The sequence below is a fragment of the Gambusia affinis genome, linkage group LG10 (assembly GCF_019740435.1).
Source record: "Gambusia affinis linkage group LG10, SWU_Gaff_1.0, whole genome shotgun sequence".
Classification (NCBI taxonomy): domain Eukaryota; kingdom Metazoa; phylum Chordata; class Actinopteri; order Cyprinodontiformes; family Poeciliidae; genus Gambusia; species Gambusia affinis.
Genome location: NC_057877.1, coordinates 25,501,841 through 25,528,374, shown reverse-complemented (window position 1 = coordinate 25,528,374; position 26,534 = coordinate 25,501,841).

Below are 26,534 nucleotides of genomic sequence, written 5' to 3'. Positions count from 1 at the left end.
ATATATATATATATATGTATATATTTATATATATATATACAACTTTTTAGACTCTCCACACTGCATTTTCCTATTTGGATTCCTCACTGCGAAAGCTAGTATCCATCCCATTAATCAGTTGGCACAGGGAAAGTCATTATTATTCTTTTTATTATGGAACTTTACATAAAAGTCTTGGTTTTAACATTTAAAGCTGATAGTGGGAAATGGAGGGATGCTGATAGTATTGTAATGAAAAGAGTTGTGATCCATGCGTGTTTGCATTGCCTCAGTGTGCTTTATCACCAACTATAAAGGCCTTCACTCACTTCGCTCACTAGCTTTACGCCATCTTAAGAATGTTTCATTTATCATCTATTTTTTTAAGGATTCCACCCTCACTGACCCTAAATGTGTTGCTCAGAAAAGGAAAACATTTAAAACAATATTAGAAAGAAATATGTTATGCAGAAGTGTGTGTGGATCATTAAGAGACTCAAGCTGTTATGCAAACATTAGCGTTTGAGAGGGACAATGCAGGGTGGCAGTTTTTACAGCTGGTGTGATTCCGAGGGTTCCTGAAAGAGACAATGCGGTCATAGAAAATATAAACTGCTGATAAATGATGGGACATAAAACTGCAGCCCATGTCCTGTCAAGCTCGGGTGGCTTCCAAATTTAAACTGCCTTAATTTTCGCCTCCTGTGAATAGTGCTAACATCCTTTTTCTCCTCTAGCATGAAGAAAGGGATATTTTTGCTGAACTTTAATGAGATAGTGTTATGCTTGATTTGTTGCCATTTTGCATTTCTAGACATAAATGTGTTGAACTTATGACACTATATGTGGCAAAACAATAAGTCTAAGCCCAGGCGTAAAGTTGTGTTTCAGCTAAATTGGCCAAAAGTGTTTTTAGATGCAAGATTCGGGAATACTTCCATCCACTTTTTCTGTCTCCTAATATTTTAGGCCTTTTTAGGCCTTTTTAGCAACTATCTACTTCAAAGTCCATACAAAGTCTATGGAAAAATATTCACTCCCTGGTTTTCTTCCTATTTTTTACTTTTACAATCTTTAACAGAATCTGGCTTTTTTGACAAATTACCAAAAGAAAAACCTTCTTTGATATCAAAGTGAAAACTGATTTCTACATAAAAATGACAATTGAATAAAAATCTGAAACATAAAATATGCAGCTGCATAAATATTCACTCCCTTCAGGTCTGTCTGTGGCTAGGTCTCAATCAGGTTTGCACATCTGGATTCTACAATTCCCCTCCACCTTTCCTTGCAAAAACTTTTCAAATCCACAAATTGAGGTCTGAGCTTTGACTAGGCCACTTCAGGATATCCCCTTTGTTGTTTTCAAACTATTTCCATAGTCTCTTACATGCCTTTTGGCAAACTCTGCTCGAGCTTTGATTTGATTTTCTCTGAAACAGAACAACACAAAAGAATGAATGAAAAGACTGTAAAATTTCCAGATGTGCATCATCCAAATTTACCACGTCAGCCTTAGAGGACTTCTATCAGGTTTTGTTGTAAAAGTAAAATTTATTATTTCTAGAAATTTTAAATTTTTTCTTTACATTTTTTATCTTGCAATATCAGAGAATTTTAATGTACATCGTCAATCATGGAAAATTGTCATTTTCTTCACTCAACTTTGAGAATTAAAAAAAAACTAAAAGTGGCAATTTCCAGAAAAAAACCCCAAACTTTTTTGTGTACTTCTCTGTGTCCGATTACTTTTTTTCCTTAAATCTACATTGGCCATAATACTTTACTGTACAAATAAAAGCAAATAGATTGATCATAATGTTAGTTTTTAAATAACATAAAACTGTACAACAGCTTAGGACGTAAGAAGAACATTTACTAATTTGAGAAAGCTTCTCATCAGCGGTTCAGCTTGACAGGCCAGTGTGAAAAGTCAAAATCTAAAATGTTGATTACTTCACCTTCTAACTGGTCTCCAAAATCCATGGTTTTCCCAGTAATATAAAAAGGGCAAGTTTGTGCTCTTTGAAGATGATGGTAGGTAACTTGTCCATGGAACATAAATGTGTCTGCTGGTTAGGCAAGATGAATGGATGATGACATGCATGCCTTAATAAAATGGTCTTTAAGACCTCATCTAGATCTTCTCACCAAGGAAGCATTGTATTAAAGCCAGGCAGGAAGCTGGGCTTGGTAACCGTAATGGATTGACAAGGAAGTTTAAAAGCACCAAGGGAGTAGGCCATTATGCAAAACAGGCCTCGCTCAAGTAATCTGAGCCTTGTCTCTCAGCTGCCAAAGACAAAGAACACATGCAGAGGCCTTGATTGCTTTGTAAGGAGCTCTCTTCGTAGCCATGATGGATTCTGGTATTTTGACTGTTAATATGTTTGAATGAAAATTATTTATACATTTTGGTGAGGCTGAGCGCCTCTCTCTGTGATTACTACATTTGAAAATGAGATCGGAGGAGCAGGAAATTTCCATGTCACTGAGGCCTGATGTATTCTCAGATTATGGGCTGATTGCACTTCAGATGAGCATCGGGTAGAATCATTTTCCACGCCTGTGACAACTCCCCGTTCCTGACAAGGCCTTTTAGTTTCTACAGTTATTGATGCATTCTGCACAGATGCAATCCTTGGATGTTTTCCACTGTCGGATTATAGGTATGAAAGAAAAGCACTTTGTTGTGTGTGTGTGAATTGAATGAAAGCAGGTTGCTTAATGAAGTCAGCGGCAGGGAAACGAGCAGCAAGGAAAGCATCCTAAATGTTCTTTGTCCAACAGCCTCCAGTGGAACTGATCAAAAACGAATTGAGGGGTCTCTGCGTGCATGATGATACCACCTGAACAGACATTAATAAGATGTGCCGGTTCAATAGGGATAAGCATGATATGTAGAACAGGAGCCTTGACAAAAGAGATTTGTAATATACAAACAACGAGGTTGATGGAGGTTTAATGTGTGAGAAGAACAGAATAGTTTAATACACATATATAAATGGACATTTGTCCTGTTAATTTGCAAATGACCTCAGGTTAATGTCTCTATCTAGCTAAGTTCCTGACCTCACTACCAACGCTATCAGCCACTGTGATTCTCTGTTGTCTTCAGCTTACCTTGTTTTTGTCTTTTCTGTTTGAAGTTTGCATGGATTCTTTTCATCTTCTTCTGTCCAAAACAAATCACGTTAACTTAACTGAAAACTTAAAATGAACTCACAATGATAATGTGAGCATATCTCCTCATTGTTCTCTGTCATGATTCTTTGATTAACTGCAGACTTGCCCAAGGTCTACAGTTTAAACTTTTAAAATATTACTCTGCAGATATGGGTAAATTTTATATAGTTTATATAGTTGTTATTTTTCTGTAAACCATTTCCTTGCTTATGGAGATGAACACATAAGTAGCAAATTCCCCTGTCTGTCCAATTTAGATGAAGGGTTTAGAGAAAAGGACATTTGTGTGAGAAAGTCATGAATTAGTGACACACCCATCTATAAAAATGGATATGTGAGCTTCCCAATTCAGCAACAGCTTCAAACGTGGGGTGAGAGTCATTGTCCAATAGTGATGTTATTTGATCTAATTATTGACCTGGATACTTTCTTAAGGATTCTCACTTTATAAACTGAAATTAAATTAAACATGGATGGATTCTACTTACTAAATTGGCAACTAGTAAAGATAGCTGGTTTCACTCAATATTAGAGCAAAGTAAGTATCAGCAAATGCGCAAGACATTTTTCAGATTTTGTTTTACTGTAAAACAATTACTTTTAAATTCAGCTTGGTATTAATTAACTGCATCAAAATTAAAATTATCTGTGGTTTTAAAAAATACTATATGACCTGTTTTTTAAGATAAAGGTAACTTCATTGGTAGGTCACTTCAAAGACTTTCTATTACTATAAATGACTGATCCATTTAAAGCATAACAGTCCCCAGAGAATGGTTACTCAATACAACATGGCATTAGTTAACGTTTCCTTTGTTGTACTTTTCAACAATATAAATTTGGGACTCTCTTTTTTAAAAGAACAAAAATAATCTGTATGAGTATTTTGAATCAGTGAAAATCTTTTCAGAAAGAAATAGTGGCTAAGAATGGATGGCGGACCAATGTCACCTTTAGATAAAAGAAAATAAGTTAAGAAACAAATTGGACTCTCCACAAAGACAGATGCACACACACTTGAATGTTCATGTTCAGTCAGCGCCCTCAGGCTTGCTTGGGTTCAGTTGTCCCATCTCCGTCCCTCGTTTTTGTGGCCTGATTTGAATACAAGCCTTGTTTTATGGAGGAAAGTAATTGGAAGTCTGTGATTTACTGCAGTGTATACAGGGATTGCATCCAACAAAATATCTGGAAGCAGGGAATAATCACTTTGCAGCCTGCTGCTGAATTTATCTGGACACAGGTATATTTTCACCACCGGGTGTTGACAGTGTTGACTATTAGCCAGCAAATAAATTATTCAGTACTAACAAGAAAGGAAAAAAAATGGGGAAAATCTCCTTTCTAAGGCTTACAACAGAATAAAGAGGTGTGTGGTAGGAGAAAAAAAGGCGGGAGTCATTTTTTCTTCAATTACAAAAGGCAAATATTTATTATTTATAAGTACTTGCCCTGTATAGGTTTAAATGTTATTTATGAACCTGTTGCATAGAGATTTCCAATGTAAGTCATTATTTTTAGCTGGAGGGTGTTGTAAAGGAGCAAGGATATATTTAATGACACTCTGCTAGTCGGTGCAATTACACTGTAATCATTATGTAAAATGTCCTATTAATTAAACCAATTTCTGCTAGGAGAACATTTTTTCCGCAGGGCCTGCGCCTCATCTTTCAGCCGCCTCCCTGCGTCTTGTTTTTCACCAGGTCCTTATTATGTTGCAGCTTCACTGCATGCATATTTATAACAGATTTTTTTTTTTTTTTTTATTGTCCCCAAGAATTCTACACATCTTCACATTAATGAAGAAATCTGCTGCTGATGTATGAAATAAAACAAACTTATTTCCAGGCTTACACCTTTTGTAATTTGCAATTTTTTAATTTGATAAACAATAAACATGCACAGAGAATATCAATGTACCACACAGTAAATATGTAGGCAAATGTCTGTTTTTTTTTTTTTTTTTTTTTGCATTGTGTCATCTTACTTTAAGGTTGAGATGAAAAATAAGCACAAGAATTAAAAAAAAGGGGCAACCAAACCAAAACAGAAATCCAAATTTGTCGTCTTTAGGAAAATGTTGGTGCAAGCAATCCCAGCAGGACGGAGTGGTTGACCCGTCTGGCTCTTTATCTGCTGTTCTGGCAGTCCTAATGTTGCTGCTGTGACCAGGGGTCAACAGCACTTCCAATGCTCTTCAGACACAATCTGTTTTCTTTACTTCTTGGCACAAAGGAAACGATTAAGAAAACAATTCGATAGTGCGCAAGAACACACAGCAACATCTACATTGCAAATAGAGGAAGTGGGATGTTTGCTATTCAGAAAGCATCTTTTGAAATAGGCCCTCTCTTTGCAAGAGTGCTTATACAAGAGGCTCACTCTGGAATACAATGTGTTTGCAATGAAAATCTAAGAGACAGAACAGATTTTGTGGCTATGATGCATAGCAAACAGCAAATAATTTCAGTTCAGTGGATTTAATGAGGAATTCAGCTCAATAATTCCAATAAACACCATTTCCCTAATAATGGAAAAATGCAGAGAGTAATAACTTTAATAACTACTCGTTTGTACTGTCTTCCTCAACTCACACACTGTATGAAAAAATTGCCTCTTTGTCTTATTGTCTGACATTAAATTGGACTGAATTGTTCCCATTTAAGCTCCATCAAATGTATATCTGCATGCTAAATTCCAGAATAATTGGGAGAAATATTTTTAGGCATGAGCAATACAGGAGAAAAATGATCTGATGTCCCAATGGCTACCTGTAGCACGCAATCAGCTCAAATCCTATAAGCTTTATAAAGTGCAAGTCTGAGGAATCTCATTTGATGAGATTGGATTTTCCCACAAAGCGTAGCTGCTGATCCTGCATATAGGTACAGCTGGAACATTTGTTTGTTGAAATATTAAAACGATTCCAAACTGATTTGAAAAATATTTATGTCAAGGGGAGTGCGTGTGTATTTTCAGACTGCCACCAGAGGGAGCAGCAGAGCAGGATTTTCAGTTCCATCAGAGGGCGGGAATCTGCAGGTGTGCACACCTGCAATCAATCAGCTTCGTTTTCTGGAGGGAAAGAGGAGCTGGCTGACGGCACTTCAGTGTCTGAGTTTGTAACCAGTTATGATGAATCTGAGCCTTTCAGCGATTGTTCCTTATTTCAGGTACTGACCCCGACATTATTTCTACTATCAAAGATAAAAGTTATCTTTGTGCTGGACTTTAGATCTGTTAATTTATCCAGTCACAGGTTGTGCCTGCTTGTTCTACTTTAATTACTTAACTAAAATCCAACAAAATTCCATTCAGTTCTATTGTATCCACCAGAGGAAGACATGCCAGATGAACTGTGTTTCTTGGCCGCCTTGAAGGACCTGGCTTAAGTGGCTGGAGAGAGGCAAGTCATATTTGCCTGTATGATTTTGTCATTGTCCATTTATTTGGAACTTCCTGGCTTATATCTTGAGATATTACTTTAATATTTCTGCATAGCAGTTTTTTCTTATAATGTCATCTTTTCTGAAGTACCTGTTTAAGCAAAATGTTCTATGTTCTTTAGTTCTCTTAGAAGAAAACTAACTCCAGGTTATGTTACCTCCACCATGTTTTATCATGTGTATATTTTGAAGATGGGCAGTGCTGTACAATGAATTCTCTTTAACCCTTTGTAGAGTCAAGATTTGACTCTACAAAACATTACACTCTACATATAACCCAAATTAAGAAAAATATTAGGTTTGGTTCACACTACCTAGCTCTCAGGATATCTGAAACTTTACCATTTGGCCTTTACATTGTAGCTTATAGTTTTGTAGCTAGAGATCATCTCAGTGTACGAAGTTGTTGCAGTTGACCATCGCAGCATATCTATCGTATATTTAAACTAAGAAAGCATCAAGAGACAAAGACCCATATCTTATCAGGCTGGGCAGCTAAAGCTTGATGAGAGAGCGTGACTAAAGTGCTGAAAGACTGAGCAGCTTATAAAGACAAGCTGGAAAAGTCAAGACACCTGCTGCGAAAGACAAAAGGGATGATTGTCAATATGAAGATCAAAAAGAAAATAATGAAGTATGATTAAACATTTTTATTATTCTGACATTAAAAGTTATAGAGCATTTATAACAGCATTTATTCATGAACATCTGTATGAACAGTCACCTCAACAGGGCTGAAACAACACTTCAAGTGCTGGAAAACATCTGACACAAACATGATTTTCATTGTGTACATTTCGAATGCAGACAGTTCAGGCAATGAATAGAGCAGCAGGAACTAGAGTAGCAAATATCAGGTCTTTAATACAACAAGGAAAAGATGATCTCAGTGAGAAAAAATGTTAATGCTGTCTGCAGCAGAAAATCAATCCACTTTAAGGATTCAGGGTGAATTGTACAGGCAGGTAAATGTGGTGCTTTTTCTCATCACAAATCTGATAAAGGATTTTCCATTACCCTTCGGATATGGGATGTGCATTGGGTATGGTGGAATATACCACAAACTGTGAAATAAAAGCATGTGTGAAGCTTTGTGTGTTCTGCCTCTTGGGTTATTAATTTTATTTTATTTTTTATTTTTGCATTTCTTGGGTTTCCACTGGGTTTCAAAATTGATATCCATTCACAATAGATTATTAATCTGACAAAACATCAGCCTGCGAGTTCTGTCTGGTTGGGAATCTTTTTTTCCCTAATGTAATCTATTTATTTGTTTTGAAAACTGTAAATCTGGAGAAAGCACATTGTCATCTTGCATGCCAGTTCATTTGGGACATCAGCAAATAGATAGTCTGGTTATTTTTCTCAGCACTCTGTGTGTTCTGTGCACACCCTCCAGCTAAATTGTGGCTCAGGCCTTTTTCTGTTATGTTAGCTACATGGTTTTTTTTGTCATTCAATTACCTTTTTCACTTAATGTTTTAGATCTTTATCTGCTTGCAGATCTAATTTGAGCCAAACCCTATCTATAAAAAACAACAACTATGGAATACAGAAAGAACTCAAGAACCTTTAAGTAAGATGGAAAGCAAGCCCTACATTTATGGGCAGCAACAATTGCTTCTGCCTTGTTGCCTCTGGTTTTTCTTCTTAAGATAAATTTGCATGCTCCACAGAGCTGATCACACTTGCTGATAATCAAATAATTAAGTGCAGTTGAATGTAACTTCCATCCATCCATTTTCTGTACATCTTTGTTCCTAGAGGGGTCAGAAGGGGTGCCAGTGTCTATCTCCTGAATGTAACTTCCCTTTGTGATAAGTAAAATATTTTGAATTTGAATTGCAACTCTTAGTTGTCCTTTCTAAATACCATCAAGAATGTATGAAATGAAAGACCAATCCACATGCCACTGTTCCATTTGTTTTAAATAATGTGAAGATGGAATGTTCTGTGTATGCTTTCACCTCTTAAAGTTCGATTCCAACAATTTTAGAGCTTGGTAAAGAGTCAGTCATTTTTAGTGCACACCCTGAAGAGGGTATACATTCAAGAGTATGTATATTCGAGTAGTAAATACTGAGATATTAGATAAGACTATGCTGTTTTTTCTTCATTAAAGTGTCACAGAAATGTTCATGAAAATCACATTTAAATCTGGACAGTTATGCATAAGGAATACATGTTTATCATTTCAACTTTCGCAGATAATGATAATGATCCCATAAGCAAGAGTTGGCCATGATTCGTACCACAGGTACAAATTTAAATATTTATATTACATTTTTTACTTATGACTCATAGATAGATAGCATGGTTGCATTTTAATCCATTACACTGCAGCAGGGTGTCAAATTAGACCGCTTCATTAATACACTATCCACAAGTGAGAGAATGAAAGTGGAGGAAAAAAAGGAAGGAGGAGAAAGAGGAGGGGGGGAAATGAACATGGGGGAAAGATTATTATTATTCCCTCTCTCAGAAATGAGAGCAAATTATAAGAACATACACCTTCTTCATCTGTTTGGATAAGTGGGGGTCCTGTACCTGATGGATGACTCTGTTTACAAATGAGGGTGATAATGTTAAGCAGAGGAGCAGTACATGCATTCCCACCAATGAAGCTTTGCCTGGTCACACACAGCCAAACATGCAGACACAACACACACACACACACACAATGAAGAAGCAGACTGATGATAAGAGTCCCTCAGCTACCGGATTAGGCAATCTTCCCAGCCGGCAGCAGATTGATAGAGTCACTGCTCCCAGACGCAATTGCAATGGGGAGGAATAAAGTTTGACCTGCTGGTATCATCTGTGCTTACCAACTTGGTAAGAATCTCTGAGGAAGGATGACCCAGGACACACTGCTTGCAGTTGAGCAGTTCACTGAACCTCCATTATATAGAAAATAGTGTGGTTCTCCATAGTGCAATATTTTAATTCAGAGCTTATTATTATTATGATTTACCAAATAGCATTACCTGACAAATAATTTATTTACTTAATTCTTAATAAAAATAAAATAACTGTTTTACTGAAGATAATTGCCAGAACCCTACGTTCTAATAATCAGCTTTTACTGACAGTTCCTCGAACCCGACTTAAGAGGAAAGGAGATCGGGCTTTTTCTGCTGTTGCTCCTTCTCTATGGAACAATCTACCTCTCCAAATTAGATCTGCCCACAGCCTGGATCATTTTAAATCGCTTCTTAAAACTCATTTTTATTCCTTGGCATTTAATTGAACTAGTGTTTGATACTTTGTTTTTATTTATTTGTGGCATTGTCACTCTTGTACAGCACTTTGGTGCAGTTCTATGCCTGTTTTAAAGTGCTATATAAATAAATTTGACATTGACATTGACATTGAGTCTAGTTCTGTCATAGTTGAGGTGTTATAATGTTGTTTATGTGAAGCTCTTTATTAAAAATGCTAAAAGAACAAGAGAATGTTTGTTCTGCTCAGGTGATGGCTTCAAAAAAAACTAATTCAAACTTGGTCCTCATCTCTGAATTGTGATTTTGAGTAAAGACAATTACAATCCATGGCAAAAATAATCATATCTCTTGAACTTTAACCTGGTCCTGTTCTACAGTTTGAATCTACTCTGCAGCCTCTAAGAAGGTTTTTTTAAGTGCCCTTTCCAGGGCACTGTGTAATGTTAGCTTTCTGCCACACATAGGGGCTAACAAGTAAAGTTTTGGTTTTATTTGACCAGACCATGCTCTTCCACATGTTTGCTGTGCCCTCTTTATGCCTCTTGGAAAACTCTCATTGTTTACAACAGTGTGTTTCTGATCTTCTCAGTTTTGTTGGAATTCAGAAAATTCACAATTTCAAAGCAAATAACTTTCTGCACTATTTTCTATAATCCCAAGGAATATTTTGGTTATATATTTTTTGCTCATTACTGCTCAGACTGTAAGGAAATTTTAAAATTTTCAGTAGTGCTTTGTGTAAAAAACTTCTTTGAGTTTCTTATGCCACAGACTCAATCCGCAGCTCAATTTCTGACACTGATAAATAAATGGCACTGATGGTTTCATCAGAAACCAGACTCAGACTGAACTGAATGAATGGAACAATCCAGGTAGGAGAGAGGTTAAATGTCTGAATTAGAATGTGTTTGTCCCTTGAGCATGTTAAAGACCCTTTCTTTCAGGCTTCCTCCCATAACTCCACAGACCCTTAGCATGTCATCTTTCTCCAGGCTGTCATAGAAAATAGACTGATGAATCACTTCCTGATGTCACTGCGGTAGACTGGTGACAATCAGCGAAATGATAGTGTCTGCCTGCCTACACATATCTGTAATTGATAGCCCAAACCCCAAACACTCACCTCTCTCCACTAGCTGTGATGAAACATTGGATTGAAATCATTCCCGATGAGGTGGGGTCTGGCCCATTTGTTATTTGCTTCCAGCTTGCCGCAGAACAGCCCCCACCTCGTTCCACAACCCCTTACCACCACCTTGTCAACCCCCACCCCTCTCGCGCACCCGTACTGGCAGGATTTTTGCCACAAGAACACATTATGGTAATCAGACAAAATGTGTGTACAGGAATCAATCAGCGGACAAGCCCATCACAGGAATTATGACACAGCGAAGTCTGTTTGTAACTTTTGATTGATGGTCAGCTCTCCACTGTTTGTCTGTATGGATGGGGAAGCAGGACAACCTTATGGACCGGAGGAATCAACAGAGGTGGAGTTGGTATTCTTTGAACATCTGTGTAGTTGGTGAAGACTCAGCTCTAAGGGAGAAGATGTGCCAGGAAAAGCAGGGTTTAGCATATATTCTTGATAAAATACGTTGAACCTACTCAGAGGTGATGAATGCCATCTCAGTTAACTCTCATCAGCACTACTGCCACCTTGGCAGTTCTTCCTGCCAGCCCTCTGCTTGCCTGATTTATAAAGTTGTTATGGCAATTCACTCTAATGTTATTTCCTGCCACATAAATACATATATCTCAGGTAGATATTATGAGGCCTGTAATGGAGGAGCATCATGGCTGCTCTGGGTATCTTTTTGGCAGGAAATTATTGGTTGCTCTGCCAAAAAAACTACATTAGCATTAATCCTCAAGGTAAGAGACAAAAGGACTGTCTTATCAACACAAAGGTGTTTAACCTCTGTGTTTTATTGCTCTCAATAAAGTTACAATCAGACTTCTTAATTCTTAACTTTCAATGCAGTTGTGCTCATATTGCTTGCTTAGTATGTGGTGTAATTATTTCCTGTCTTATGAATTTAGAAAGTACAAAGAAACATTAGCATGAGAACTAACAGATAAAGATGGGAATTCATATTTTTCTTCCACTGTGGCTACTTTTTTCCAGCCATAAAATATTACAGTCCACAATTTATTTTAAATCCACTTTTTTATGCTCAATAAGTTTAATTTGTATTTATTATTATTTAATAATTCCACAGATTTTTCAGGCATCTATTTAATTAAAATTAGAACACTTTTATGTTGATAAAATGTAGGTTCTTCATTAATATACAGTTTTTATATTGTTTTTAGATGGTTTTATGTTCAATGGGGTACTATAAAAAGAACTCTAATGTCACTGGAAAGTAATTTTATACCATACATGTGTATTGGTATATACTGTATCTATGGGAAAGAAAGACTAGCAAAAAAAGAGCTCCATGTAGCCAAAGTATCTAAACTCAAGGTCTTACACACTGCAGTTTCTGACTTCTTTGAAAACTTAAACAAAAACAGTGTTTGACGGTGTTGCAACATGCTTCTAAATCATTCATCCTTTGTTCTCTTACAACTTCTGGAGACATTAGGGTTTGCAAATCAACGGGGCAAATTGTTTTGGGAATCTCCATTATGCCCTTTTCTATTGTTGCCATTAGCAATCATCTCACTGGGAAAACAGGTTGGCGGGAGTTAGAGAAAAATCATTTGAACCTTTCGCCTCATCATGGATCTCTTGTCGCAGAGGGGGGTCAGGGGTGCTGGTGAGGGTGACAGCTTCAGTCAATACTCAGGAGCTCGCGGAGGATCCAGCAATGAGGTGTGAGTTTGGAGGGAGTCACGACAGGAGGAGCGGGAGTCGATCGCCCTCCTTGATAACCCAGTTTAAAGTTGAAGTCTGAGGAATGAAGTGGAGACAAATTGTGCATGTATGAATTTTTGTCTGTGTCAGGTAAAAATTAGGGGTGGCGAAGTTGGAGTGATAATTGCTGACGGTGCCAGCTCAGGCCAGAAGTCCACACTCGCATGCAAACTAATGACAGGCTGAACTGAGGTATTGAAAGGTGTGACAGCTTGTCAGGCCGCTTCCCTTCCTGTCCTCTGCTGCTAACCTGGTCCCCCCCTTCAGCCATGCAGAGGGCATTGGACACTGAAGACTGATGCCTGAAATATTGAATTATTGATGCAATGACTTTGTGTGACAGTGTGTGTGTGTCATCATACAGCTGGGAGAGTTATTGATACCATACCTGTTTAACATAGAAGTGTTGTGGGCTTTTATGTGCACAATGCTGACCTTTTTTCATGCATATGAGTTGTCACTATACGTGATAGAGCTATTGATGTTACAAATTATGTTTTTGGAAAGAAGACAGCTGCATGCAAGTGTAGCATGGACCACCTCCCTAACTTTTCATGTACAAACATTTGAAGTTTCCAAACCACTTCAAATGGTCTATTAAACTTTAGTTTGCAAACTAAATAAACCTTTATTTCATCCAAAACAACTTATTTTTCTTAAAGTATTAAGCTAGTCTCCAAAATGCTTTTCAGATATTTCAGACTGTTGCTATATTGTCTTGCTTATACTATGAAAGATATCTGTACTTGTACTCTCATATCAAATATGAGGAAAATATTTAAATGATTTCCTTAGTTCTTCTTAAAATAATTCAGATTTACTCAGAATGTTCAGGGCTGAATGACGTTTTCTTGAGCTTGATTTTGCATATGAGTCAGAAAATTACCACAGACCATGGCAGAAATATGGGGTGGCAGCATCCTGTTATGTTGGTGTTTTTCTGCAGGAGGGACTGGTGCACTCCCCAAAATAGATAATATCATGAGAGAAAGACATCTGTGTGGTACTGTACAAGGAACATTGGGCATAATGACAAAGCTTGGGCACAGTGTGTCTTTCAAGTGGACAAAGATCCTAAGCAAAAATGAAAATATGAATCTTACCAAGACGACCTACAGTGGTACCAATTACACTGGTAATGTCTGGTGGAATGGGCCAAAATTACAGCAAACTGTTGTGAAATGTTTATCTTAAAAATCCCTCCCATTATTCTGGCATTTAGAAACCAATAAGGATTTTGGGAATTTGTGTAAAGTTTAATATGATTCAGTGTTATTTAATCTTTAATCTTGCCATGTTACACAGCGAATGTAAACATCTGGCTTGAACTATGATCTGTGGTAAGTTGTCAAACTTCACCTTCAATAGAATGTCATAAAAATCTACAATTAGACTTCACCTTACAATTAGAATAAACCTTAAAGATTAGTTTACTTTAAGGTCAGTAAACTAAACCTGGTCCTCTTCTCCCAAATTCTACCAAATCTGTGTTGACATTGCTATTAGTGGTTGGTCATGTTTTTAGCAAGAAGAGGTCTCCAAATCAAATTCTGCCCATGGCCAGCCGTAAATTTAAGCATTTAAGTGTCTCTACCTGCCGGAAAGGGTTAAGTGTTCATCTTTAGGTAAAGTTAGCTTGACTGAAAAGTGATCTGATTGATTTGATTTTAACAAGTCAGAAGGTTCAGTTACTGATGTTAAATTCCTTCAAAGTGGCAGAATAATTGGAACAGTAAGACCCATCTGTTCGGATCTGTTCAGCTAAAGTGGATGAAAAAAAAAAATCAAAAGTTTTCTACAAAGACATCCAAGGACTTTGAAGATTTATGTCGCTAAAGCGAGTCTGTGAGCAGATGTGTTAACATTATAGGCTGATTTTATATGTACACAATTGATGACATTTGGGTGATAACATTTGCGTGCGGGCAAAGAAAAATGATGAAAAGAGGAATAAAAGAGATGCCAGTGGGTAATAGAAAAATCCAGAAGAGTGATGTCAGGTATGGATGTGTGATATAAAGACATTTTTTTTTTCCCAGGCCTATTTCAGCCAGACAGTAGGGGGCTATTTGGAATGGAGGAAAGTAATAACCTCCATTTGTTCCCCCTTGTCCCTCAGCTTATGAAAAACACCTTTACAACTTGCTTTAGCTTAACTGGGTTTTCAGGGGGATTTTTGAAGTTTGGCAACTTGTCACTAGAATTGGAGCAGGTGGAAATATAATGCTCAGGTCATGGCTTTTCTTGGAACCTCAATATGTTCCTGTGTGGCAAAGGGGATTTGTGCTATTAATAAAGCCCACGGTGGTCTCTGATATGGCAGTTATTGTTTGGTGCTGCTGTCAGAAAATAAAAGAACAATTTTCTTCTTTAAAAAAGTTTGAAAATATAATTCTACCTGATTGCTAAAATTTTCTGCAAGAAAAAGAAAAACAACAGAATCTGTTCCTTTTCTATTTGCCTCTCCTCAAGCCTCTGCGGACCTCGATCAGCTCGGTTCAGCTACCCGCTTTCCCATCACTATCAATTGTCTTTGAACAGCTTCGATCATCACCTCAATTATCTGTTGTCCTGCCCACCTGATGGGTTTTTTGCCAACTACAACTTCTCAGCCGATGGACAGGGAATAATGACAGCTGAGGCCTGCGCTAAGGCAGCCGGGTGGAATACAAACAGACCGAATGGATGTAGATGTGTCCCACCACCACCACACACACACTGGCATAGACACACTTAGAAAGCATACAACAAAACATGAAGAAACACACGTATGACATCGCAGACACTCACACAGTCCACGGGCGTCGATGCAAACACACATCCACACAAACCCACAGCCCACCTCCCCCTGTAGAAAAGCCATTTACTGACCGAGCGGCGAGATGTCAAGCTCTAAAGTGAATCTAAGAACGTGCCTGATGTGTTCTCTCTCCCCACTCTCGCTCCTTCTGTCTCCCTCGCTCTTTTCGAGGCTGAGAGAAACTCATTTATCCTACAAATCCAAATACACAAGCAGAGTGGGAAAATGTATTCATACCACAGGTGATCTTATTATGGGAGTGGTAAACTGAGCAATGAGAACATCATCCACTGCAAAATAACACCTAAACACACATCAACATAGGTGGAAAAAAGTAATATCATCTGCATAATCAGAGAGAAGCAGTCAGAAAGCGTCATCTGGAAAATGGAATGCATCCAAAAGTTCAGTGCCAGAGAATCCCTCTGTTTATGCACAGTAGTGATTCAATTTAAAACAAGAGCAGAATCTGCATGCTAGTGGTGTTCTTCCTACACAGATGCACAATATACTTACAATTCAAAACACACACAAATATAGAGGTAGATACAGATAAAATCCACATGAAATTATATAAGAACAGAAACAGTTTGATGCACAGTGACAAACCTACAAAGTAGGATATCTGTAACTACTTCACTATTGTATTATATTGTTTTTATTTAAATAGATTATTGTTGTTGCTCAGCTTTCCATAATTTATTAAAGTTACTAGATCAAAGCATGCTGACTACCCCATAAAGAATATTATTCTAAACATGTATCTTTAAATCATCTTTGTACCTGTTCTAATCCCATGTTGCAATTAAGATGAGAAAAAACACTTGTTCGTAAACGAATCTTATCTTTATTGTTAGTGAAAGATGATGATACATGCTGCAGTTTTAGTTAGTTCCACTATCGTACAGACATATGGTTGTGATATTGTTTGGAGTTTTTTCTATTGTCTTTGCATTTTTGGGTTTACTCAGTGTACTCTGATTTCTTCCAATAATCCAAAAAATATGCATCAAAAGAGATCCAGAACTGCTAACACTTCTGGCCTCTTGGATCTGGTTTGAAAATGGCTTGATGTGCAACAATAGGTTTAGTTTGACTATGAATAAAGTTTAACCAAAATTAACAAGTCTCCGCACCACTTGATTATTAGGAATTATCAGCCAAGCAGTTCTCAGTTTTTCTCAGTAATTGTTTTCAGAATACCTACCTGGCGAGATTTGAGGCATAACTCTACCGCCTGCCACCTTTCCTTTGTCTTAACCAAGACAATTTTGCTCCGTGTCGTGCTGACATCAGAAACATGCACCACAGCTTTTTCTGCCTGTTTTCAGACATTTCTTTATTGTTGTTCTTATTTTTTGACTTTCTTTGGGCATCCACAGGGAGGCTTCTGTTATCAGTTGTACCACTTGGGTTTGCTTAGCAGCTTAGGTTTTGAGTATTTTGCCAGCTTGTGTTAGTTTTGCATTTCTTGTGGAACATTGTTTTTCATACTCATTTTTTTAGTTTATTTTCTTCTTTGTTTCCATTTTCCTGATTGCTCTGTTTACTGTGTTGTCCTCCTGCCATTTTTCAACTCAGTCTTCTTCTGTTCTCTGGCTACAACGTACTGGGCTAGTAGCAGTCTGTTGTTCTAACTCAGTTGTTATATAAAATACTCCCAGCTGCAAATTGCTCTGCTAAAGCTGACAAAATAGTTTTCTTAGCAATGGTCATAAAAATTGTTCTACCAAAAGCACTTCTTACTCAAACTCTTGAGTAAATATGTTCACTTTTATATAAACAAAGATGTACACAAAACTGGCCAACATTAACTTGAAGTAATCAGATTGACACGAAAGCACGATTTATGGAAAACCACAGTGAAAATAAATGACTTCTCATATATTGCCATTATTCCATCTTTTAGAAATCATGAAAGCTGATACAGGAATAGAGATTCAATTGTAAATTTCTGCAAAGATTATAGCGGGCCTTTCTTGGTACATTTTTATTCAGCAATGCCTCAGGGAAATCCAGCCAGGTACCTGAGCTATTAGCATTTTCCTCTCTGTACCCATCTATAAACATTTTTGTTGTCCTGAAGGGTCATCTCTGTATTCTTCCATCTCTCCTTTCCGTTGTAATGAATGAGTGTAATTACCAGGCCTGATTGGTTGGAAGGTCATTGGGAATCCTGTAATTTTTCACTTATGTTAAGCTTGTGTTTGTGATGAATGTACCCAACCTTTCTGCATCCCACCTTAGATTACTTTAGGAACAGAAAAACGCATCCACAAATTAAGCTGTTCATTGAACACTGTTCCTGACTGGCCATGAGTACGTTTATACAGATAAACAAATGGAAAGAGGTGCTGTGGTGGTTTTTAATTCCTGGCCCACTGCAAAGGAGGGATTTCTGTTTCTTTTTTGTTTTCTTAAATAGTTAATATTGTTACCTGTGAAAACTTAGAATAGTTTAAAGTATAACAATTTATTGTGAAATTATCAGCAGTGTGTATTTTTAGAGCCCAATTCAGAGTAAAGAGACTTCAATAATTGTATCATGTTGAAAAAAATTAATATAGTCAAATATATAAAAACAATGTATGCATTACTGAGTGATGCTTTAATTAACAGTTAATATCCCCAAATTACAACAAAATTGAATGCACACATTATTATTCGTTAAATTAAAACTTTGAAATTTAGCTCTGAGCTAGAAGTATTATGAATTCATTTAAAAGGAAATATTTTATTCATTGTTTTAGAAATTTTTGGATCTTTCATCTATTTAGTGGAGGTATGCGATACTGCATATTTTGGCATCTATCAAGTAAATACAGGACCAATATTGCCAATGATAATTGTAATACCATTAGCAATACAAATACTCATTATTTAAGGTTTATATGTCATCAGACACTTGTTTTACATGTTTCTTCTTTTGAGTTATTTTGTTAAAACCTAGGACAGAATTTAAATAAATAAAATTTATGTGTTTACAAAATACTTTGATAACATATTATTACGATTAACAAAAACAATAGAAATACAAGGTTGTGAAATAAAAAAAAGTAAAAAAAATCATTTGAAAACAAATCACAACAAAATCAGTGTTCAGGTGGAGTTGAGAAATTACAATGCAAAAATAATCCAACAGTGATTGATATTGATATCAATATTTTTGATCAATCTCCCCTCCTCTAATTAGGTTAGAGTATAAACTGAATACTGAATCCATATCTGTACATGCATACTCTTTATGTCTGAAATGTAAACACAACTCACATTAAATGCTCGTGTAACGTTGTAGTAAGAACATCTCTTGTTCCTTATATAAACCAAACGTAAAGCTTAATTTGCTATTTTTTTAGTAAACTTAATGAAACACCAATTAAAGTAAAATTATAAGTTTTGTTTGGACAAGGAATTTTTTTGGTAATTTTTTTCCTCCATTTTCTAAACTTTTTTTTTCCATCTCTCTGGCTGATAATCTGAGTGTTAGGTTTTGGTTTCTCCTCTGCTGGATGAATTAGTGGTCTGTCAGAGGTGCTTCTGCTGCAAGGTGTTGGCAGCTGCCCCACTCACTCCACGGCCTGTCAGCCTCTCACCCAGCTGTCCATGAAGGAGCTGTAGAAGGACAGAGGGATCATTGGAAAGAAGGAAAGAACAGTTAAGCCAAAAGGTGGAGAGATGGGGTGATGAACACAGGAGAGAGAGATAAGTTCTTGATTGGATAAAATAAGTGCAGCAGCATGGTTGAAGAAAAGAGGGATGAAAACAGAGGAGATAATCTACCCAGGAGACCTGTGGCTGGGAGCCAGTGGATGGATGCAGAGGCCATGTTCTCCTTGTCTTCCTCTCTTTCTCTCTTCCTGTTTCTTGCTCTCCCCGTTTCCCTTACAATTGCCTTCCTGGTTGACTCCTGGGCTTTCTCCTCTCTTTCTCTCTCTTTTACTCTCTCTTTTCTTCCACAATCAGCCCACTGACAGGCGGACTGGGGCCATGATGGACGATGCCCTCTCCGAGTCCGACAACATTTTCTCTCAGTCCCCAAAGCAAGATCGGGCAGTATCAGACGTAGATCGGCGCTGGCCCCTTTCAGTGTTTGTGAGGTCCAATTGCTGTGTTCAGTCACCCCTCTCATGACCCCCATATCAGCTGCGCAGGGTTTGTGCAAACTGGAGCTGACCACACGGCCCTGCCTTCTCAAAATCTGCACAGTGGCCATGCCACAGTGAGCGGGCAACATTTAACCACACTTCAACTGTAAGACTATTGTTTTTCTATGTTTGTCACAAACACCTAAATAGATTTACATGTCCAAAAGAATCGAAATGTCAGATGATTACTTATTTTGTCAATGCCTGTACTTTTACTTTTTGTAATATTGATCTGCTTAAAAATAAATAGAACTGTTTTAGGTAGGCTTGGATATCAATAAATCATTTAGTGTTAATATTTTTAACCTCACATCACTAAACATTACATAATCTGTCTCATAATGTATCATAAATTGATTGAACAAATCCAGCAAATGTTAAAAGAAATGAAAAATTTACATTTATTCCATCAATCACATTGATAGCACAAAATAAAATAATGTGTATATTATAATCATAGTTACCTTTAAGTACTAACTTTCATTGTCAAAAAAAGATTATGGATTACTTGTAAATTTTAGAAAAACTGCAACTGTGTGATTTTATGCCTACAAAATTTGTAGCAAAGCAGAAAAAAAGGAGTGGGGGATCACCACAACTTCATTCAATCTCATTAATTTGATAATGCTTAATCAATGAGCCCAGCAGTGTCAAAAGGTCTAGTTGAAACATTGATTACTGTCTTTCAATTCTCCCTCAACACTAAGCCAGGGGGGAGGCAACCCATCATTAATGTCCTGAAAATGCTTTAATCTGTTCTTCCTGAAGCATCGTTATGTTGCAAAAATTGGTTTTGCTTGTTAAGGGAGAGACTTGTTATTGCTGTAATACATAGCTGAGCACCCCCTATACTTACACTCTCATTGTGTTGGTACACCCCCAGCTGCCTACCAGCTTCTCCAATCGTCAACCCTACCCAATTCCCAGCCTTAATCCAATTTGTTCAGTCCCCACTGTCTTCTGCTGGCACAAAATTAAAGTCCGGCTCCCACAAAAACACCTCACATTTCCAAGGTATTGGCTTGCCTGCAAGACGAGAAACTTCATTTATTCTGGCTAACTTCTCAATTATCTTCCCAGTAGTGGAGACGTGTAAAAAGTACAAAAATCAATAGGATTCCATTCTCCTTGTATTGGAAAGGGGAAAATTAATGAGATAGGACACTCTCTTAATCAGAAATAAATGTTTTAATTCAGATAATGACATAGTTTTCCCTTGCAGAAGGATGACAAATGCTGAGGTGCTGGGAGCCCCACCAAGAAGCTGTTTCAATTTTATTGTAAATATAAAAGGTATTGATCTGAGAGATGTACAAACCCTATTGCTTACAAAAGCCATTCAGGGGGACTGGGAAAACTATTAAGCGCTGGGTCAGAAATCAATAAACAACACTAAGAGGTGGCTGTGCCTGCCCTCTCCAGCAGATCTGTGGAAAGCCAAACGCAGAGTTAGTGACAGCCAGCTTGGCAGTAGAGCAATGTTAAGGATGATAGGGTCAGCTGGTTAATGTGGTGAGGGCCCTGACAGGCTGGTGGCCCACCTCAGAGCTGGAGGCCTGACAAGCCGCCATTTAAAGAGACACTGACTCATCAACCTGTCGCAACAGTTAGTGTTTCATTGCAGCGGGCCTCAGCTGACAACCGTCCTGCTCTTTCTCTCTCTCTCTCTCTTTTTTTTTTACTTAGTTTCTGTCTAATTTGCTTGTGTTCTCTTTGTTTATCTTTCTACTCTCTATGTTTCCTGTCCTTTTATCCCAAATCTTTCTTTCCACCACTATTCCACTAGCATGATGTAATTGTGTCTGCTTCCTCAGATTCTTTGTATCTACTTTAGATCAGGTGGGGAGCATGTCTGATGTCGGAATAAACCACTAAGTCCAAAGAAGGTGTTTGCTTTAGGTTAGATGCATAAAGTCAATATGCTGACAGTACAGAGTGCTGCTGCTTCAGAACAGATAAAGGCTATGGTAACACAGGGTGCAGACACCAAATCAAGGAATTTCTACTAGAAGTTAAAAAGTAATTTATGGACACAAGTTTGATTTCTTTGTATTTATGAACTGGATGAGTTTTCACTAATGTCTAGTAAGAATTTCATGCCAGATGCACCTTTAGACATTATGTATATGAGGATGTGTTTAATTGTTGTACTACTCCTTTTATATGTTTTCCTACGAGGAGTAAAATTGGGATTCCTACATGTTTTACTCTGTGAAATGTTAAAACTTTTCACAACCCCTTATCAAAGAGCTCTCAGTTATTTGCTGTCTTATTTTTGTGATGCCATAAATATACAAAATCTGAACTTTTTGCAGAAATGTTTATACTGGTAATTCTTTAAAAATAGAATGTGTAAGACGCAAGAAACTGTTGAAATGTATGTATGTATGGATGGATGTATGGAGGTATGGATGGGGGGATGGATGGAGGGATGGATGGATTCAGAAAAAAACTGGTTGAAATGTTGAATCTCTTGCTTAAAACCAATACAAAAAGTTAAGTGCTTAAGCCACAATACTTTTGAAAATCCCTTTAATGTTTGTTAGGTACTAGGTAACAAAGAATAATGGCTGGACATGAACTTTTTCAATACTCTATTTTTGTTCTATCCAGACTTGGAAAATATGTAAATGACTAAAAAATTTTTTTATATAGAACAAAATGCCACAACCATCCAAAAACCTTGTAATGTCTCGTATTGATAAATCAAAGTGAATTCGACAGATGGACTGTGGAAGACCAATAGGCAGAGGTTATGTCAGAGCAGAGAGGTGATGGTGGGTCTGAGGGATGGATTTGTGTTGACTTACGAGCAAGAAAAGGAAAAACTTTGGTTTTCTGAGCAGTAATTATGGGCAAAAAAACTGGTGACTGACCAGCCAGTCAGGTCAGATGACTTAACCCAAGATCTATGTACTGTATTGGACTGTTAGAAGGTCAGAAATCCTTGGCAACTCCTCACCTGCTTCAAAGTCAGGAAGAAAGATTTTGTCCTGTAGATCAAAAACTCTGTTGTATCATTACTATAATGATAAATTTTAGCTTTACACAAAATTTGGAAACATGACAACACAAGATGACACTTGTGTGACTGCACAACGACTGAGGAACATGTGACACATCGTCACCCATTGAGCCACCGGGAGGCCACAGTAAAGCTACCCTAACAAACATTGTAAATTGATAAATCATTGAAGGACGCAGAGGGACTGTATCTGCAGGAAGATGCTAAGCAGGCTTAAGGGGGGGATCAGTCTGTGAGTATTGCCATCTTCAGCAAGCGACATCTGCTACATCCGCCAGACAGATAGATAGATAAATAAATCTCGGTGTATGCGTCTGTATACAAATGAGTGAGCCCGTAACAGAGCCGGAGGCAGCGGCTGAGAGTCCGAATGGGAAAAAAAGGGGGGTAGAAGTATGGAAGGGGATGTCAGCGAAAATCCCACTTATCTCCTCCTACTTTCAGTACGACGATGATGAGATTTAGGAAGGGTCAACGGCACCTATCAGTAGGTGAAGTGTTTAGTGAGAGTGTTTCTCCACCCCCTCCTTTTTGAGTGTCATCCCATGTCACTCTCATCTCCCCAAGCTGATGATGAGGGGGCCGAGGGGGCCTGAGGTGCTCGCTGCCTCCCCGGTTGTGGGTCATTTGACCTCCCTGTGTAATTCCTGCCTAATGCCCCTCGTACGAACAAAGCCTGCATCCCTGGCACACTATGACCTCACTTGACCCCCGCAGCCCAACACAATGCAATTGGCCGTGTCATTATATCAGGGTCGCTCTGTCCCATCTCTCCCTACATACAACGCAGGACTGTATAAATTGATTTCCAGCTGGCAGTGAAGCACCTTTGCATCTCTTCCCGCCTGAGAGGGGGGAAATGAGAAAAAAAAATGACAAGGCAGAAAAGGTCATCTGATATCTTAGATGATATCCATGGAAAAATGGGTCTAAACAGTCAGGGAAAAAATATTTATCTACAGCTCCATCTGAATTTCCATTTAACGCCAGCAGCAGCAGGAAAATGGTGTTTATCCACAGAGGCTTTAGCAGACTGCTACTACAAACCAATGCAAATAAAACTAGGATACCAGGAATAGATTTGAATACAATTTCGGCTCCATGTTGCTCTTTTCTGGGCAGTGATATTGCTGCATTAAATTGTTTATTTTATCTACCAACTAAATTTAGCAACCTCTAATAATTTCAAGCCAAAAAGCCATTATGATAACTTTTAGCAACAATTGCACCTAAAATACACATTTGCAGGTACAAAAGTTTAGCATTTTGGTTTTATTTAACAGCAGAACAAACTCCCCATTTTTCATGTCTATGATGTATACGGTGACCGCAAGTAGTCCATAACTCAGGCTGAAGAACATGGCCACTTTACCCACTTTGTTGCCTCACCAAAGAGAAGACCTTGCACGGCATGGCACGGCACGGCGTGCTGCTAGGGGGAGAGACAATTTATGATCCAGTGACACCAGCAGAGGGGTGATTTATAGTTTAATTTGCTGTGGTAATGGACAGAAGATAATAACATGTAAAATATTAATCAATGTGTAGCAACAGCAGACATCATTTGCTAAGCTTGTTATCTGCTGGTCTGCCCCTGACAGTGAACAATTAAAGTGACACGAGAAAAACAAGGAGTCGAGCTTTCAGACAAGGGCCAGACCCCGTAGGACAGGGGGGATGGTCAGTGCCTGGGTCAAGACCTACGATGGGATGTAATACTCAGTGGTCTTCTTGCTGTGTTCTGTGTCACACATTGTTCTAGTATTGCAAACAGCTGATCAGCCATTTTTGTCATCTGGTCTTCGGTGAAATAAACACATAAATGACAATCCATTCAACGTTTTTGAAACAAAAAATTTTGGAAAACTTTATGCGTTGATTATTGCAAAACCTTCACTGATTCTTAAGAACAAGAACTGTGTGAACAAGATAAAAAATATTGTAGCTCTGAGAACATATAGAACAAGAGAAAAATATCGTCTTCAGAAGACCTTCAAGCATTACTGAACTTTGCAGCTGGTTACATGGAGAAGTTTAATACCATCAGGGGAAAAGTTTTATTGTCAGAAAAGACAAATGTTAAGCTATGAGAAAGACTGTTGGTGAGTGTAATTTCTCATTACGGGCAGCTAAACTTTGGAACAGTCTTCCTTTGGATGTAAGACAAGCTTGTTCTGTAGATGTTTCTAAAGCAAAGCTAAAGACTCACTTGTGTAAGTGTCCTAGTTAGTTGTGCATGTGTGTCTATCCATTGCCCTGTGATGGACTGGCAACCTCTCTGGGTTGTGCTCCGCCTCTTTCCCAATGACCGATGGAGATAGGCACCAGCTCCCATTAGATCCTGACTGGATAAACAGAAATAGACAATGAATAGAAAGATGTTTTAAATCTGGAGGTGGCAAGCAACAAGCAATAATTTGTTACACAGCTGACTGCAAGTTGGCAAGCAAAATATAAACAACATTGATAATATAATTATAAGCAATTCTATGTTATTTAATACATTTTGTTCAACATATTTGCCCTTCAACAATAGCATTTTTACTCCACAATATCACAAACTCACATAGGTTTTGCAGTTGATAAAGCAGACTAACTTTACCATATTGAAAGTGCATGGGCTCGTGAAAACTCCACCATTTCTGACAAGAAAAGTGGTGAACTATTCAGCCAGACAATTGAATAAAAGAATAATTAAAAAAATCTGCAGCTAATAAGTGTTTAGTATTTCTTTAGGTTACAAAAATGTTTCCAAATGTTATTTCAGATGTATGCATACATTTAAGCCGATGTATTTTATTATGTCCCTGGATGGATTGTGATTATATTTAAGATCAGAGCTGCTTACAATTAAAAAAGAAAACTTTGAAATGGTCAAGATAAATACTCTGTAGTTATGCTTCCCTCTCCATAAAAGACATATCCCTATTTTGGGGAAAAAAAAAAAAAAAAAAGCTTCACGTTAATTTGTTCATGAAATGTGTTTCCTTAGAAAGGCTATGTGTTGAATGAAGTGCAGTGAGCAGAGAACAGATTATCTGAAATCAGGTCCCAGCCAGTTGACCTTTTGTTTTTGTGGTTTCTCGTGAGACGGTCACACGGCTGACAAATGAGCTCTCTGAAGTGAGTGGTCCAGAGCCTTGTGAGTTTTGAGTGATGTCTACATAATTAACGTGCAGGGGTTTAGCCCCGGTGATGAAGTGTGTGTATGATTAGGGCTGTTAAGGAGATTCATCTCACCTTGCTGGGGCTTTGGTGAGATAATAGTAAAATTCCCTCTTTGCTGCAGTCAAACAGCAGTAAATGATGGATTCAATTCTTACTTTATACTAACTACTGAAAAAAATCAGGTATTTACCAGATAAAATCCTCAAACAATATCATGGGAAAAAATATTTCCTTAGTAAAAAAGATAGATGTTCGACAGAAATATAGTTTATCAATAAATGTCAAAACAACACTTATTCAAACAAAACAAATAAAATAGCGTTTTCTATTTTTTTCCAATGTAAATAAAAATAAACCTTTCACAATAAGAGTATTGATTAAAATGGAGAATTACATCTTTCTTTCTCCTTTTTTCCTCAGCAAGATTTCCCTCATATCTATGTGTCTTGTCCATGTGGTGGGGGGTTGCAGACAGTCTTTGGCGTTAGATGTATGTAAGGTCATGGTGGGAGATGAGCCCCTGGACCACAGGCGCACCTTAACAAGAAACCCTTCTCAAAAATTCAATTACAGCACACACCAAAATTAATAAATCCCCCCTTTTTTTCTGTTGGTAGGAACAAAAATTTGTCAACCTGTCCATTTTCCCCGCATCTCCCCCTGACCCTGGTCAATTACATTGCTTGTAAATAGTTTTT